Genomic DNA, 6,000 nt, shown 5'->3' on the forward strand with positions numbered 1-6,000 from the left:
AAATTGTTACAACAGTTACATTTTCTATATTAGAAGAAAGGAAAATAGATGTTCAGTTGAAACATGAGGAAAAAGGCAAAAACATGACAAAAAAATAAATACATTTCCAAGCCTAGGAGAGGTGTCAGCACTCATTGGCCCTCTTTTATATATAAATATAAATTATTTCTAGATAACATATATTTTTAGTTGTTTCAAAAAATAATAGCTGAAGAAATTTTGGGAAACTGCGGACCCCCCTCCCACCTCCTTGTTTTGTATAGGTGCATAAATTAACAATTTGTGTTAGAGCACGTTGTCATAACCTAAAGCTAACACTTTAAATAGATCCTGAGTGCACCACATGGTATATATATGGCATGCACGCCGTAACGGTATAGTTATAAATGTGTGGATCGGGTTGAGTATTGCAACAGAGAAGATATATATAACATGATTATTCTTGGTTGTTTGTTCCGTATTCATGTTAGTATTGTGAATTTGAGCATAAATATTGTTCTGGAACCCTCTTATGTATGTTCTACTCCGGTTTTCATGTTGATCATTGATTCTCTATTCTGTTATTGTTTTTACTTATATTCATACATGTTTATAGTGAGCGCCTTGTTATAGCCTCGTCACTACTTTGTCGAGGTTAGACTCGGCACTTACAGCGTACATAGGGTCGATTGTACTCATACTACACTTCTACACTTCTTGTACAGATTCTGGTGTTGGTCCTGACGGTGTTTAGTGCAGGTTTGCTCGGGCTATAATTATCCAGAGACTTGAGGTAGAACTGCACGGTGTTCGCAGACCCTAAAGTCCCCTTCTTATCTTTATACTATTTATTTTATTCAGACAGTTGTATATTATTACGGACCTTGCTTATAGCACTTTTAGCAACTCATGTACTTGTGACACCAGATACTGAGATTAGACTAGATAGCGTGTTCGTAGTTTGTTATATATTTTGTAGTTCTACAGCTTTACCTTCTTATTTATTTGCTTTTAAAATTTGTTAAAATAAATAAATGTGTAGCTAATATTGGCTTTCCTAGCAAGTGGACCTTAGACGCCATCACGGGTCGTAGTTGAAATTTCGGGTCATGACAAAACCAAGTAAATATTTTGTTGTATTTCTAAGCATGCATTCTAATCCTAGATTTATCTATTGGAAGGTACTGATATATAACCTTTCAGAAGTGAAACTGATGATCCACAATCAGATTAGTGCCACCGATAAGGATTTCTCCAAGCAGGAGTGTTGATTATAACCTACAATATTTCCGTGAGAAAGGACGATTTAGCAAGCTATCAACGCGATAATATTATAAGATTTTGTAAGATAATAAAAAGTGAAGTTAAAGTTTTAATAATTATCTAGGACGATAGTATACTGCTATTTTATAGTTTAGTTAAGAGAATTATGGATGTCTAGTATATGCAACAAAATATATGCAATAATAAGAACGACAAAAATATTATCTGCTTTACTTTAATATTGGAATCAAAACAGTGTTTAACAGAAAGGGATAACACAAAAATTCCTAAAGAAGATAATACAAGCAAGCAAGCATTTCGTAATAAATCCTTTGTTAAAATAAATAATGCTTCTACTTTAGCGTCGAAATCATTCGACTATTAAGTTCACTAAGACAATTAAAGATACTTTAAAAAGATACATTTGCATGTATCAGCACTTGACAAATAAAAGAAAAAATTTGTTATTGATCCATTAGCCTTTTTTGAGAAAAACAGAATTGATGTTCAGGCAGCCTAAATATATTGTCTGCACATTTTGTATTACAAACCCAAACAGAGGAAAAACTAATATTCAACACTACGAAAAAAACTAAAAATCTGACTGGTTTTACTTTAGTTGTGCTTTTTGAACCGTCCTAATGTAGTACATTGAGATTGATGCAAACACATCACACGGCAGAAAGAGGAATAAAAAACTAATAAATCCTTGCAGCTAAATCTTTCAATTGCTTCTTCTCTAAGGTCCGCAGGAATTCTAAAATATACATGCGAGAGGAAATATTTCAATTAAGAAGACACAAATAACATAAATTAACCTACAAAAATATCCAAAAAAGCAAAATTTGACAACATAAAATACGTAATGCAAAAGGATAAAGAGTACTTACATTTCGTTGTCAAAGAGTGTTATATCCTTCTTCAAAATACATTGATTCTACCAAAATTTTGATTACTTTTAGTAGAGAATCGAAAAATATCAAGATGAAAGAAAGAGAAAAAATCAATAAAGGGAAAACACATATTAACAGAGAAAAAAAATTCTCACATGCAAGAAGAAAGAAAGACAGAAAAGCAAAATCAAAGAATGGGGAAGAGGAATTACCATAGATCAGAAGTTTGATGATAGAAAAATGCTTTTGGTCGTATCTGAAATTATTTCGCATCTTCTCCTTTGCGAATCTTTTTCATTGCGTTCATTTTTTTTAAATCTTAGTGGGTTTTAACTGAAGTGTTAATTTTTTCAAGTGAAGGAAATGGACATGGGAGAGCAGACTTCTCTTTCGTGAATGTGAGTGAGTAAGGAAAGAGAGAAGGATAGTTGAAAATGAGAAAGGAGTTTGGGAAAACTTGGAGTTAATAAGCGATTTTTTAAGGGTGGCGGAGGTTACTAAGCCTCGCAAATCTAATATATTGGCAGGGAATATATTAACCTCCACAAATTGACATAGATTGCGGAGGTTACAATAACTGTCAAAATTAAACCTCTGCAAAATTACCTTTATTTGTAGTGATGTTAGTCTTTCTCGTTTGTGAGATAAATAGAAGCCCTCACACAACTAGTGTAAGTTGTGTGAGGTACAAAATATTTAAAAAAAAAAAAATCTGTTCTTTTTCTTGAATTTTTGCTTTCCGCTCTCATTTGGGCCTGAATTTTATTCCAAAAATGAACTTTTCAGTCGTTGACCCACAAATTGCAATTTGCTAAATATCCACTATAAATGTTAACAAATCAACTTGAGTTTAGCTAGTTGAGTAGACCCTCTAAAGGCATGGAAAGCAACATCTGCGATTTTAACGTCGCCATGACACCATCTACGTCGTCGCTGGCAATATATTCTAATATTGTTAATTGGGTCGGGCCAGCCCAATCACAGTCCGATTCGATCCGGTTCAGCCCGGTACGCTAGGGGGTGGGACGGGTTGGTAAAAATGGCGTGTGGTAGCCACTAAATAAGGTGGTATTTACTTTTTATCCACCAATTCTAATGTTGAGCAAAAATAGCCACTACTCTATTAAAATTAATATGAAAAGATATTTTTACCCTTTCTTTTATTTCTTTTATTCCCAAACCTTTCCTTTATACACTTCTCTCATTTAAGTTCAGAGCCAAAATTTCATAGGCAAAATTTCGCTCCCTCAATATCGTTCCTGCATGCAACTCTCTTCTCTCGATTGAAGTTCAGAGCCAAAATTTCATAAGCAAAATTCTGCTTTCTCAATATCGTTCATGCCCAGCCCACAACAATTCTCTGCGTATACTTTGTCCAACTTAATCTCTTCTTCTTTGTCATCTTCTCTGCATCGAACCAACGTACTAGTATGTTTTCGATTTTGCTTTTATGCATTTTTGTTTTTGTATATCTCTAATCGTGATCAATGCTGTGTTTGTCATCAAGTATGTGTGAAATGTTCAAAAAAAATGATTATACATTGATTCGCTGAGGAATAAGGTGCGGATTTTTGTGAGAAAATTATTGAGAACCTTTTGGTATTGAAATGTGTTTGTGGTTCAATCAATATATTGATTATGTAAGGACATTTCAGAAAAATAGTCCTAAGAATTTGTAAGCTAACTGTATTTAGGAATTTTAGTTAACTGTGCTTCTATTAAAGATGCATCTAATTAGGTCCTGAATTTTAGTTTTTTAGTTTAAATATTAAGGACATTTCAGAAAAATAGTCCTACAAATTTGTAAGCTAATTTTAGCTAATTGTGCTTCTATTAAAAATGCATCTAATTAGGTCCTGGATTTTAGTATTTTAGTTTAAATATTAAGGACATTTTAGAAAAATAGTCCTAAGAATTTGTAAGCTAATTTTAGTTAATTGTGCTTCTATTAAAGATGCATCTAATTAGGTCCTAGATTTTAATTTTTTAGTTTAAATATTAAGGACATTTCAGAAAAATAGTCTTAAGAATTTGTAAGCTAATTTTAGTTTATTATTCTTCTATTAAAGATGCATCTACTTAGGTCCTGGATTTTAGTTTTGTAGTTTAAATATTAAGGACATTTCAGAAAAATAGTCTTAAGAATTTGTAAGCTAATTTTAGTTTACTGGTCTTCTATTAAAGATGCATCTACTTAGGTCCTGAATTTTAGTTTGTAGTTTAAATATTAAGGACATTTCAGAAAAATAGTCCTAATGTTTACGTTCTATTTCCTTCTTTGTAGTGTGCTAATGGAAGGAGATCGTGTTTTCGAGTTTGATGATTGGCATTATTCGATGAGCTATTGGAAAGGAGATTTTTAGTATAAGAAAACAATAAAAAGTTTCTTGTCGAACACACAATGGAAGAAGTTGAGGGATGTTGTTTTCGGAAACTTTTTCCGATTACAAAGTGTGAAGTTCTATGGTAGACTTATTCATTGGGTGTTGCTTTCAGAAATTGTAAGCAATGACTCGCATTCAATGACATTCACGTGAAGCGTTCCAGATAATTACTGGGTTGAAATGTTCTTCTTCAGTGGACTTCGAAGTTTTACATGAAAGAGAGAATAGGCTTTCGAAAGTCTACTTCCCTGGAAAGGATAGAATCGAGTTAGGCGATTTGTGACATTTTATTACTAGTCACCCATATGGTACAACTGCATCATTTGTAGGCAGCCATGACGATGCGGTGAAGTTGGCAACAATTTATTTTGTTGAATCTGTATTGATGGGGAAGCGTAAGAATTGGAATATGTCTGAGCGGGTAAAATAAATCGTAGATGACGATGAACTCTGCTCTTCTTTCAATTAGGGCTCTCTTTGTTATGAAAAGTTACTAAAATCATTGAAGAGTTGCTTGAAGCCCAAACACAATGAGAATGAGAATGAGAAAGAGAAAGAGAAAGATAAAGATAAAGAGAAGGACAGTTATACTATACTTGGCTTCCCTTTCGCCTTCTGTGTTTGGATTATGGAAGTATTCCCAATTTTTCAGGAAAAATAATTTGTGAACTTCAGAGAATGTGGGTTCCCCCGGATGCTATGTTATTCAGATATGAAATCTCCACATTATGACACCATATGTAAAAAGTACTTCCATAATGAAAAAGTAAGTTAATAGGATTACTAGCTATTTTTTTATTTATGTGTTTTAGTTCTGAATACTTAAATTTTTTTCTTATATAATAGTTGTATCAGTTGCTCGAGATGGTACCATTTCTTTCTTCTGAAGTAGATGCGGAGCCCGCTAGTATGCATGTGCCATTGTCTCAAGATCAAAGTTCAATGCCTTCAACACAATTTAATGAAGTTCTGCTTAAGAAAATTGTTAACGTAGGTTTTCTGTCTTTGAATATCATTAGTTTTTTATTTGCTTATTATTGCTTAAGAGACTTTTTTGTTTTTATGGTTTTTGATTCAGAGATTATCGGAGAAGTTGAAAAAGGATATGGAGGCAAAATGTACTAGAATACATCAAAAAATAGCTTTATCAGAAAAAAGGATTCAAAATGACATCAAGGTAATATCCTTAATTTCTTTGCTTGTAACACTAAGTTAATAATATCCTTAATTTCTTTGCTTGTAACACTAAGTTAAGGACACCATGTCCTTAATTTTTGAGCTTGTAACTCTAAGTTTAGGACTTCCTATCCTTAACTTTTGAACTTGTAACTTTAAGTTCAGGACTACATGTCCTTAACTTTTTAACTTGTAACTCTACGTTCAGGACTACATGTGTAACACCCCAGAAAATTTCGAACTACTTAAGTGTAAAGCCTGGTAAAATTTGCAGAGAAAATATTATTTCATGGTGGCGGACTATG

General features: G+C 32.8%; 1 long non-coding RNA gene across 1 annotated transcript in view; it reads right to left on the reverse strand.

Annotated features, from left to right (window-relative positions):
• Positions 1 to 2,619, reverse strand: part of LOC107760787 (uncharacterized) — a 42,244-nt gene extending 39,625 nt beyond the window's left edge. The window contains exons 1-3 of the long non-coding RNA XR_012698888.1: positions 2,348 to 2,619; positions 2,133 to 2,179; positions 1,176 to 1,257 (exon numbers count right to left, since the gene is read on the reverse strand). This is a non-coding gene — a long non-coding RNA (uncharacterized LOC107760787). The remainder of the gene's footprint in view (positions 1 to 1,175; positions 1,258 to 2,132; positions 2,180 to 2,347) is intronic.
• Between the last annotated feature and the right edge of the window lie 3,381 nt (positions 2,620 to 6,000).

Source organism: Nicotiana tabacum, chromosome 14, assembly GCF_000715075.1.
Source record: "Nicotiana tabacum cultivar K326 chromosome 14, ASM71507v2, whole genome shotgun sequence".
Classification (NCBI taxonomy): Eukaryota; Viridiplantae; Streptophyta; class Magnoliopsida; order Solanales; family Solanaceae; genus Nicotiana; species Nicotiana tabacum.